This window comes from Acinonyx jubatus, chromosome A2, assembly GCF_027475565.1.
Source record: "Acinonyx jubatus isolate Ajub_Pintada_27869175 chromosome A2, VMU_Ajub_asm_v1.0, whole genome shotgun sequence".
Taxonomy (NCBI): Eukaryota; Metazoa; Chordata; class Mammalia; order Carnivora; family Felidae; genus Acinonyx; species Acinonyx jubatus.
Window position 1 is genome coordinate 43967836 of NC_069383.1, and position 12717 is coordinate 43980552.

Sequence of the window (12717 nt, forward strand, 5' to 3'; positions counted from 1 at the left end):
CTGTTCTATTTCATTAAGAAAGGTCTGCTTGTATCCTTCTAAATGACTCATGACCCACTAATTGATTTTGACCCACAGTTTGGCAAATAGTATTGCAGAGCATCCCTTCCTAAAATATACATTTCAACCTACATTGAGGAAAGCAAATAACATTGGTAATGCTTTGACGCTCTCAACAATATAGAGAACTATTGAATTTCTGAGGTCATCAATTCAGGGCTGATTATCTCTCATTTCACATGGACACTGAGCAGATTCCAGTAGGACTCAACTCTGTGGAACCAGATGTCGCTTTTGAAAGAATTTTCACCACCAGCCCATTTACTGTGTTTGGCCTTTACCTTCTCAAAGCCCCACCCTTTTTTCACTCAACTTCCAGCTAAGAGGCACTTTAATTTGCTGATCCTAGACCAGCACTATTCAATAGAACTTTCTGTGTTGATAGTAAAGTTCTATGCCTGGACTGTTCAAAATGGTGGTCATAAGTGGCTGGGAACATTTGAGATATGGCTAATGACCCTGAGGAACAGCATTTTAAATTTTATTTAATTTCAATTTTTCAAACTGAAACAGCCATGCTGTAGTTAGTAATTATCACACTGAATAGTGCCAGCTCTAGATAAACCCTCAAAATATGTTTCCATTTTTTTCAGTATATACCTTCCCCTATTACTGCTTTTGGTTAATTGCATTGGCATCACTTGACTTTGTACTCTTCACACATTATCTGCTTCACTCTTGGTCCTTTAAAATTATGTTTATAGACAAATGATTCAATCCATGAATTCAGCACTCTCCATTTTCCTGCCATTTTCATTTTTTAATAAATTTTTCTTTTTATTTCCATCATAGCCTCATTTCCCTAGACCTTTCAACATATTCATTTTTGCAATATAATTTCATGTTTTTTTTTTTTTAATTAAAAAAAACCTAAACACTGGGGCATCTGGGTGGCTCAATCGGTTAAGGGTCTGCCTTTGGCTCAGGTCATGATCTCCCAGTTCGTGAGTTTGAGCCCCGCATCCACCTCTGTGCTGACAGCTCAGAGCCTGGAGCCTACTTTGGATTCTGTGTCTCCCTCTCTCTGTGCCCCTCCCGATCTCATTCTCTCTCTCTCTCTCTCTCTCTCTCTCTCTCTCTCTCTCTCTCTCAAAAATAAGCATTTAAAAGTTTTTTTTAAAACAAACCTAAACACTAATCGTAGACTCAGTATGTAAATTATGGCTGGTGAAGAGGCAGTGGTTGAGATTGGTGGTGGTGGGTGGAATGGACTTGCTTTGGCTCTGGAATGTAACTTTTTTGCATCTGTAGGTTGGAAACCTGTATATGTTTTGTATCTGAGATTGGAGAGTGTGTAAGTAGCGAAACTAGTCTACTTGAACAGAGTAATATGTTGGGGAGTAAAAATGATCTTTTAAAAAGACACTTTCTGTCCTTTTGATCGAGGGAGGTAGACAAACATAGGTAGAAGTAACTTTACTATGAGACTTGTAAGGTGATATCGCTGTGAGAGTGGTATATTATTGACGGTATTGGAGAAAGAAGAGTTCTGAGTTGGGAATGGAGGTATTGAGGGCACCTTAGAAGAAGTAACTTGTAGCTGAGTCTAATGCATTGGCAATTATAAGGATTTAGAAACAGAGAAGAGCACTCCAGGGTAGGAAACACACTTAAGGGAGAATTACAGAGCTTGAGTGTGTGGCATATTCAAAGAAAGTTAAGTTATCTAGTGTCTTAATGTCTGATGTGTCTAATCAAACCTGCATTTTAGGAAGATGAACTCATCAACAAATATTTACTTTGGACAGCAAGATAAAAATAATTGGTTAGAGGAAAATGAAACTGGAACAGGGAGATCAGCTCCTAGAATAATTAGATAAACTAAGTGAGTGATAACCCTCTAAGTCAGGAGATAGCAAACTGTCCCATGGGCTATTTGGGACCAACAGTCCATTTTTGTAACTAAAACTTTATTGAAACAGTCATGCCTACCTTCCCGTTCACATATTATCTATGGCTGCTTTCACTGTACAAGGACAGAGTTAAATAGTTGCAATAAAGACAGTATGACTTACAAAGCCCAAAATATTTATTATCTAGCTCTTTTAAGAAAAAGTGGTCTTAAGAAAAAGGTCACCAACCTGTGGTCTAGAGTGGTAAGAGCAGGAAGGGTGGAATGCACACCAGGGAAATGATGGAAGTGAAATGCACAGGATTCAGAGACTGATGGCACCATGGGATTCATTGACATGGGAAGTTTAATTCAAGGTGTCTTTAGGCTCTCTAGCCTGGGAGACATAAAGGAAACCAATTTTACTGAGATAGGGATGAGAAGAAGACAAGCTAGGCAAAAAGGTAAGGAATGACGTGTTGTTTTTGAGACCCTGTGGCGCATACATGTGAAGACGAATAGATTCATCGTCTCTGGAGCCAAAGAGAGACATCTCAACTGGACACGTAGACTTGGGAGCCATTCTCCTGGAGTTGAGAGGTGATAAGAAGATGATGGACCAAAGAGAGAGGAAAGGAGAGAACAGGAACACACAGAAACTTGGGAAGGACATGTCAACATAAGCAGCACACAGAGAAAAGAGAACCAGTGAAGAATTCAACAGGAGGGTAGGGGGAATATGATGGCATTACGGAACTAACAGATGGCAAAAGACGTATGGGAGAGAGAGGATGGCCAGCAGAATCAAAAGCTGTCCTAAAAGTCAAACAGAATTATGATGTTTGGGAGGAGGTGACTGAACACATCAGAACATCACTGTTGGTATTTGCAGACAGAACCCAAGGAATTAACAGAAGAACAAATTGTGACAGCAAATGAAGACTAATCCTTTGAGATCTTTAGCAATTAAGGAAAGATGAAGACCAGATGGAAGGGGAAGCAGGTCTAAGGAGGGCTTTCTTGAGGAGAGGGTAAGCTTATTTTACACAAATGTCAATAGACTGGCATGAGGACATTTCCCAGACTTTGGACAGTTTGCAAATCACTCAGAAGCCTTTGTTTGCTTCCTTTGGAATGTACATCATTGCTATGGTCTGAAAGGTTGATGCTTCTGGAACCCAAGTGCAAGCAAAATGAAATGCTCCTTCTAACTCCATGTAAAAATCTTCTTAAGGTTTCCAAAAATGTACCAAGGCCTTTTAAAGATCTTTGCATATAGATCTTCATGTCAAGAGCTTCATATCCTTTGAGTTCCAAAGGTGGGAAAAGGCATAGTGAAATCTGCCAAGTTGAGGAGAGGTTAGCATCTGGAGTCTTTGACTTCCCCAAGTGGAACAACCCTCTCTCCTAAGCCCAGAAGGTTTGCCCCCAGACTTACTTTTATGGAGCCCAGGGTTCCAGCTCTCAGGAATATGCCTCATCTTCTGGTGCTGCCTTTGAACCATCAACTTAACATTCAATTGCAGACAGCTTTACCTTAGAGAGAATGGAATAGGAAATGAAAAACTTTCAGGTTTGGAACCAGTAAGTCTTGGGGTTAAGCCACCAGTCCTCAACCAGGGTCTATTTTGCTCCCCAGCAGATCTTTGGCAATGCCTGGAAACATTTTTTGGTTGTCACAACTGGAGGTAGGGTACTAGCATTTAGTGAGTAGAGGTCAGAGATGCTACTAAACATCCAATAATGTATAGGACCTGCAACAAAGAATTAAACAGCACAAATTGCCAATAGTTCTATACAACATGCTCTGATACACCTATTCTACTGGAAAAGGTGTCATTCATTAATTCACACTATGACGACTGACATTATATTAATGTGTCATGTTTGCTGATGGTACTTTTGGTTGCCTGTCCAAAATCTATCTTCCACTTCCTTTTTCCTAGCAAACCTTCTGTTTACTTCAGAAAACCACCTATTCCCAGACACAAAGGGTAATTAATACATGGCAATACAGGTTTCGGGGTGCACATGGAAACTATATTGGCCCAAGCAAACTAAAGGACTGGAGAGTAGTACTAACGAATGTTAACAATAGGCTGTTCAAAGAAAAGTGTATTCATACATACATGTAGACACCTATGCCTAGAGACCTGTATGTATATATACCTATATGTATACCTATATACATTTATTACAAGTATTTACTCATCTAATGGATGTGTGGAAGCCAATAGGCACACACACAAACATAAAACATGCATTGCTCTTTAGTTTCAATTCCACACAGCCAATTGATTTTTAGAAAATATTTTAATTGGCCTTGCCATTCTTACGTCTATAACCAACCTATGTTTACAACGAACAGGTGAGCGAGTGTAATACTGACATGAGTGTTGGCTGCTTTCGTATATGTTAACAAGACGATGAAGAAACATAGTCAGAACTCCACTCATTTGTGCATGATGTGAATGACTTCTTTGCTGAATCAGATAACACTGGAAGAATAGCCCTGGAGTTTTTTTTACTATTCACAATGTAACAGCTTTAGAACAACACTTCATTGTTTGCCTTTCTCCATCACTTTCTTAGTAGACAACCAAAACATAATAAATCACGACCTGATTTATAGCATTTGCCAATTTCTGAGCTATAAATACTCCCACCATGGCTAATTTCAAGCCACTGATGTGGGGTTGGAGAGGGAAGTCCAATGGTACATCGCCACCTACCACCACCCTCATACAGGTAGGATGGATGTAAACCATGTCAAGGGCATAGGTAATAGTGAAAGTAGCAAAATAATTAGGAAGTGATGAGCCTTGACTCTTTATTATCTTTGTTTTTTTATATAATTCATTTCATTTTACATTTATATAATTTAACTTTTAGTAACAACTATGTTTAACAACTAGCATGCAAAATTCCTAAAAATTTGGCAATTGGTACTCACAAGCCCGTACAAGCCAACACCAGCACACCAATGACTGGGGGCAAGGTTTTCTTTTTCTCTCCTGCAGGGTGCGAATAAGTAATCACATCAACCCAATTTCCACTGGCAGCCATTATAACCAGGAGAAGATCCCGCCTGTGGCGAAGGTCAGTGGTAAGGAAGGCAATTTGGAGAGACAGAAAAAGCCTGAGTCCTTCATGCCACACTTCAGTTAGTGATCAAACTATGTCTGGAAGACATCCCTCCACTGATCTTTTCTGCTCATGCAAAATAACTCATGTCCCTACTGTTCAAGCCACCTTGTATCACGGTTTTATGCTGTTTGTAACCGAGATCATTCCAACCAATACAGTTTTGTTTTTGTTTTTGTTTTTTCTCAAGAAAGAATGCCTTAATGAAAGAAATTATCCCTAATTATAGAAGTTTAGGCCTTTGAAGTTGAGAGAGTATTTTTAGAAGCTTCCAGAGGACAGGAGAGAGATTTGGCTTATTTTACCCATATTCTTTATTCTTTTCCCTGTCATCCTGCCTATGCCAGGCTCTCCTTCAAAACTCAGTTCACTCTGCTTCTTGTCTTTGAAGGCTTCTTCTCCTCTTCCATTCACCGAAACAAAGTAGAATTTCTCCCTTGATGCCTTTGGTGTATACAAATTGCATATCATGTTTCATGCGTTTTTTTTACAAGTCTATATGACTCCCAGCTTCCCAGAGTCCAGCTTGTTATATAATTTTTTTCTGTATCTCCAGTACCCAGCACAACAGTATTCAGTAAACGTGTCAAGGACTGAACTGTGTCCCTTCAAAGTTTATATGCTGTACCCTTGAACCCTAATGTGACTGTATTTGGAGATGGAGCCTTTAAAGATGCAGTTAAGGTTAAATGAGTTCAGGGTCACTGGGGTGGCTCAGCTGATTAGGTGTCTGACTCTTGATTTCGACCTCAGGTCATAATCTCACAGTTCGTGAGATTGAGCTCCAGGTCGGGCCCTGTGCTGACAGGGTGACAGCATGGAGCTTGCTTGGGATTCTCTGTCTTTCGGCCACCCCCGCCCCCCATTCTTCTGCTCCCCTGTCAAAAATAAACATTTTTTAAAAAAAGGTTAAATGAGGTCACAGGGTGAGTCCTAAGCCAATAGGACTGGTGTGCTTATAAGGAGAGGAAGAGATACCATTGTTACAGAGCAAAGGCCAAGTGAGAACACAGAGAGAAGGCAGTCATCTGCAAGCCAGGGAGAGAGACTTCGGGAGAAACCAAGCTTGATGGCATCTTGATCTTGGACATCCAGCCTCCACAACTGTGAGAAAAAAAAATTCTGTTGCTTAAGCCTCCCAGCCTGTGGCATTTTGTTGTGGAAGCCTGAGCAGATTAACACAAAAGGAGTGCTGAATGAATGAATAAGTGTCCTTTAAGAGAGATAGTTCACACATATCCATTGATCCCCTGCTCTTAAGCACTTACATGCTTTCACTACACCGAGAGTATGATTTTACCAAAACTCTGACAAATTAATTTCATTTTGGCTAAGAAAAGGAAGAAAACAGCCTCTTTGCCATAGAAAACATAAAGAAAGGTATTTTCTCCATAAGTCCTTCCATATCCCTAATTTCTGATTTTTTCTCTTTTAGGTTTGCTTTACACAGAGAATGATGAACCCAGTGGAGACCTGGGAACTATACACAAAGAGGAAATATGACCAAAGAAAAGGGTTGCTTTCATCTCTCATGAAAGCAACGCTGTTTTTGTTGATACATATGGAAAAAATCAGGGCCAATTATGTATTGTGATTTGGCACTGGGGTTGCAGGCTCACCACAGGCCTTTTCTTTCTTTCCACAGATATACCGTTACAGTCCACGGGAGCCCCGAGCCCTCCGTTACTGGCAAAGCCACTCCTCGGCGAGATGGACCAAGCCAGAGGCGTCTCCGTCACTGTCAGGATGGGCTTCGAGCGCAAAGAGCATTTCCTGTCTGCTGGCTCTAAGGAGTCAGAATTATACTTGGTGAAGGCAGCCCTGAGTTAGGTTCCCAGGGTAGACAGTCACACGCTGTTTCACACAAGTGGGTGTGGGCACCCTGTCTTAGCGCTCTCTCTGACCTCAGGTAGCCCTCAAAACTAGCCTTCCTAGTATTTCACTAGCTGCTTATTTCACACGGGCTTCAGGTTGATGACGATCAATTCTCTTTCCTGATCTCCTGGTCTCAATCAACGATATTCAGACTTTTTTAAAAGTGGAGACTATCAGGGTGTTAGGAGACATGGTTCCGGGCCTCTTGTCTGCTAACTCACTGTGTGACTTTAGGCAAGTTCCTGCCCCTTTACGGACCGGACCGCAGTCTCCTCATCTATGAAACAAAGGGGTTGGATTAAGTGGGCTTCCAGCTGAAACCATCTCCTGTGCTGCCCACTACAGTAGCAACTAACCACACATTGCTGTTTAAATTTAAATTAGTTAAGTGAAATTTAAAATGTAGTTCCTCGGTCTCACATTTCAAAGGTGTTAATAGCCACATGTGGCTGGTGACTAGCATATTGGACTGCACAGATAGACTATTTTCATCACGGCAGAAAGACCTGTTGAACAGCCTGGATCTAATGCTCTCATTTTATCATGACTGTCGATAATTTCATAACAAAGCCTGACAGCTGACTAGCACTTTCGTGTTTATCACAAAAGTGTATATTTTGTGTATATTTCGATACATCATTACATTTAACCACCCAAAATAGGTAAGAGAGGTATTATTATGCCCTACCTTATCAGATGAGGATGCAGACTCACAGATTAAATGACTTGCTGTAGGGTCATGCTACTAAAGACCAAATGCACTTTCCAAATCCAGTACTCTAACACATGGCACTAAGTTACAGGGAAAAGACGTGCGTGGCCTCGCTAAGGCCACTCCAACCCATGGTGGTGAAGGAACTAAGACCCAGCTATTAAGAGCTGATCCAGAGATGTTGTGCCTTAGTTGAGATTTTAGCTCCACACGCCCTGGCTGTGTGACCACAGACACATTATTTAATGCCTCTGGGCTCCTTTACCCTCTTCTATCAAATAGGGATGGCACCAGTATCTGCTGCTTGTGAGAATTACAGGAGCAGATGCAAAACTAAGCCAAAACTTAGCTACTGTGATGATGAACGCGAGCACTACCTTTATTCTTCCCCAGGACTGCATTTCCTCTCCGGCCCAGCGGACACACTGACAGCTCCTGCAGACTTACTGCTAGCTTATCTGAGGAAAGACACTACTCTTACACATGGACAACAACTCCCTTTTTCGAAACCTACTGAGGAATTTGGCCTCATAAACTCCTGTGGCCATGAGTTCCCCAGATTAATTACAAGTTGTTTAGGAAGAGCTCTCTCTGAGGGATTGGATTAATCCACCTGGGCAGCGTGCCATGAGCAAATGGCTTTTCCCCTTTAATTTTTCCAAACTTTTTTGGTGCCAGGAACACAATATGTGCCTGCCCTGGAGGAAGGCCTGGCCACAGTAGGTGCCACCAGTGCATGGGGATGAGGAGTGAGGAGGTGGGGGTGGAGGGCACCTGCAGAGCCTTCCTGGTGTCTCTCCTCGAGAGCAGGCTACAGCAGCCTGACTGCAAAGCTGGCTCTGCCCAGCATGCACTACGTCTTCTGGAAAAGGCACGCAGACACGTGTCCCCCAGTGATGACTTTTCCTTCCCTGTCCCACCACAGTGGAGTGCCTCAAAGAACAATATTTATGCCGACGGAGCCACAGAGCGTGGGGGGCCAGGCTACAAAGCCCAGCTCTACAAGAGCTTGGGGGTTGGGGGGCTGACCCCGAGCAGGCCGGCGGGGCACAGGACAGACTCCACAGGTATTTCCCCTCATCCCGCCCACCCTCTCCTGGGGCCCAGCCCAGGACAGAGGAAGTAAGCGAGGATCCTTTGGCCATGCTTCATTTTCCCAGGAGCCAGGAATGGAACTGTGGTCAGACCCTCGGTGTCTCTCAAGGGGAGACAATGAAGTGCTTTTGCTACTGGATGCAGCCTGTTGAGCATCTCGGCACAGAAGGTGTGGTGCAAAGCACCAACGGGGCCCGTTTGTGGAGGCTGTCTGCTGCCTGTCACATAGCACCTCAGCCACAAACCACATGCATACCTGCGCCGAAGAGGCACTCACAGCCTCGTTCATCCGTCCGTTCATTCATTCATTCATTCACTCACTCAACAATAACTTACCAAGCACTTGGTCTTGGGATGATTCTGGGAGAAGTAAAACTCAGTTCCTCTCACAAGAACCTCAGAGACCAGGGGGGAAGCGGAAAGGATGAAAGAAAAATTAGGTGACTGAGACCTGAGCAGAGGGCTAAGGGGTACACACAGGTCCAACGGCCTCTCCACGAGGGGACGTCATGTGAGCTGTGTCTCAGAAGCTAAATGAGAGTTTAGAGGTGCTGGCTTGGGGGATGGGGCGCCAGGGAGAGCTCTTTGTGCAGCCTTGTCAACCACTATACAGACTTTTACTCTGAGGGATGGAAAAAGCCTCTGGTGGGTGGTGGGAAAAGGTGTGACGTGATCTGAACATACATTTTCATGGGATCACTCTGGCTATTCTGTTGATAACAGATTGTCGAGGGGAAGAGGAGGGACAGATGCAAGAAGACCAGTTTGGGGGTCTCTAACAATAATTCAAAAGACAATGATGTGGGCTTCTTAACCCAAGCCCCAACAGTCAGTGTTGAAGGAAGGACACACACGGGCATTATACCATCCACTTGTGATATTCTTTACCATCTGGTCAGATCAAACCTCCCTCCTTCAGCAAGGACAACGCTCAAATAATAGTTACAGTCTCTATCTTCTATTCCTTGTTCTAATTTTCCTCCAAGTCATCAAATAAACACTAGGCTCATTCAATTTCCCTTCACAGCATGCTCTCTGAATCTAAGCACTTTGCAGAGTGCCGGCTCCATGTTTAGGGTGGTAGGAACCCCATTCCATGGAATCAAGGGGACCCTGCCTTTGGAGAATAATACTGGATCAAGCCGGACAAGCACAGGGGGATCCTAAAAATCCCTTCAGACCCAAGCATTTCTCTGAGGCTTCAGTACCAGAGACATAGAATGACAGATACCTAAACGCCACATGAGTACAATAGATACTATTCTTTCCAGAGTTCTTAGGAGAGACCCTGGCTGTCTTAGAGCAGACTCTCCTTTGTATCATTTCTCTCCCTTCCATGGTGAGCAGTGTCCTTCAAAGGAAGCATTTAGAGGAAAATGTCTCCACAGGCCTGATCCTTTTCTTTGAAAACATAATAACGCTCAAGAATGACAACAATGTAAATCACCAGAATCATTAGGCAGAATCTCAATGAATTAAAATTGCTTACATCAGGGTAAGATTAGGTCAGCTGCCTCTAAGGGAACTAGAGCGCTGGGGTTCGCTGACTCCCAGCCTTTCAAAAGCAAATACTGTCAGAGCTCCACCGTCTCGGTAGCATGGATAGTCAAGCCTGATAAGACCAACCTTGTCTGGAAAGGAACAAATTATCATGCCACTCAGTCTCTGAGACCCCTTCATTACCCATCCCACAAAGACAAATTACCCTGGAAACACTGATAGGATTGGCCCTCCAAAAAGCTAGGTCTGTCCTGCAAGCATGGGCCACCTCTGCTCAGAAAGTGGGTGGTGGAAGAGGACAGGGTTACCCAGAAGGTCCAAGATGCTGCCTCATGAGAAGGGTTACATTCAAATCACCAAGCGAACCCAGGAAGGTCTGAATGCCCCAAGGGGGGTGGAAATCCTAAAAGCAAAATAGAGCCATTATGTCTCAGGCCTAGGAAAAACCTGAGAGATTCTGGTGCCTGAAACAAATAACAGGAAATATATGTCAGATGTATGGCTGCAGCATACATCATGAACAAAAAAACAATTAGAAGACGACAGAGGAGCGGGTACAACTCTTGATAACTACTGAATACAATTTTCACCGCAGAGAGGCAGGCAGTTTGTAACCACACTTATTTTAGGACGTCAGGAGTGACTTGCCTTGGGAAGCTAGGATGAGTTCCTTTTTCTTTTGTCTAGTTTGTAAGACAGTAACATTTATCTTCCAGAAATTGGGACTTGATTCCTTCTGAGAGTAGAGGGTACTCCAGACCTCCGCTGACCATGACAGGAAGGAGAGAATCGCCTGAAGGATTAAATATTGCTGCAAATCGTCCAGTTGTGTCTGAATCCCACGTTCCATTTCCTGGTGTCCTTCCCGTTCACATACAAGTCTTGATTTATCCAAATTGTGCTGCAGGACTTGGGCCCTCATTTCTTCATTTGTGCAATCTCTCCTAATGGGGTGAACAAACACCTGAAGGCACAGTCCTTCATGCTTGGGTTCAGAGGTCAGACAGCCTGGGTTCAAGTTGCACCCTGCCACTTCTTTTTTTTTTTTAATTAAAAAAATTTTTCAATGTTTACTTATTTTTCAGAGAGAGAGAGAGAGAGAGCAGAAGCAGGGGAGGGGCAGAGACAGAGGGAGACACAGAATCCAAAGCAGGCTCCAGGCTCTGAGCTGTCAGCACAGAGTCCGATGTGGGGTTCGAACCTACAAACCACAAGATCATGATCTGGGCCAAAGGTGGACACCTAACCAACAAGCCACCCAGGCACCCTGTGCCCTGCCATTTCTCAGTCGGATAGTCTCAGGGAAGTTGCATAATGACTCCATACCTCCTCCCCTTCTCAGTGAAATTTTATTCTCAGGAATAAAAAGAAAGCAGTCAAGAAGATTGAATTAGATCATCCACGTAAACCACTCAGCTCTCATAAAATACCTGCAGAATTGAATTAAGAATAAACTAGGGATGAGGAGAAGGAAAGAACAAGGTTCTGCAGAATCCATGAAACGTAAGCCTTAAACCCTTGGTCCTTGGGTAATCAAGAGCTGACCTAATGAAAACAGTAGTGACTATTCAACAGCAATTCATTTTCATTTTGGAGAAAAATGGTTTTTTTATTTTAAAAATTAGCAATCATTAGAGAAAATGATTTCAGATGGGTAGCAATGCAGTCATCACGGTCACCAAAATAAAGGCAAGTGATTCAAAGCGGCCTGGGCAGAAAGAAAGATCTAGAAAAGGTTTATCGGCAGTCTCTGAACATGGCCATTCTCTCTACCCAGCAAGGAATCCTCCTGGTTCATCAGAGGGAGTTTAAAATAGACGATACAGGAGCCAGCCTTCCCAGGAAATGAGAGGCCCAGAATGGAAAGGAAAGGTCCAACAATTCATTTTTTAAGATATTACATGATTCTCAAGTATTATTTAAATAACAACAGCTCAATGACGTATCTCCATTTTACAGATGAGGAGAGTGAGGCTCAGGAAGGGCCCCAAAGTCAGGCCACAAGTTAAGCAGAAAAGCTGGGATTACACTCAAGTGTGTCTGACTTCCAAGTCAGTGCATCCAAACATCAGGTCACTAACCCACACATGCGGAAAGACATATCAGTTAATCTACTATGCCCCTTAACAAGCCAGTCTTTCATTAATGACAGATAGAAATGATGGTAAAGTGACCTTTATTCTTTCCCTTACTGGGTCTTCCCTCTCCACCCCCTCCCGTAATGTAGCTACCCTTGGGCATGTTTCTGTGAGACAATATGAGGTTTCAGTGTCCCATAATGTCAAGCTGCCAAGCAGGAAAGGAAAGCCAGTTTTAACAATGCATCTCATTTTTCACCTAATTAGTACCAACACACTTAGGGATGTTAAGGGTGAAGTCTGACTTGTCAGCTGCTGGCAAACACAGACCCATCAGTGTAAATCTCATCCTGGACCAGGGGAGGGGGTGGGGGGATTTCCCCAGTTGAAAGCTGTTGTTCTTGGCTGGGTGGTTGACGAAG

At 43.2% G+C, this 12717-nt stretch overlaps 1 long non-coding RNA gene across 2 annotated transcripts in view; it reads right to left on the reverse strand.

Moving 5' to 3' along the window:
• The window catches only part of LOC128314751 (uncharacterized), a 202146-nt gene that overhangs the window by 15552 nt on the left and 173877 nt on the right, over nucleotides 1-12717 (reverse strand). For both annotated transcript variants that reach the window (XR_008296735.1, XR_008296734.1), the window contains one exon: nucleotides 3330-3427. This is a non-coding gene — a long non-coding RNA (uncharacterized LOC128314751). The remainder of the gene's footprint in view (nucleotides 1-3329; nucleotides 3428-12717) is intronic.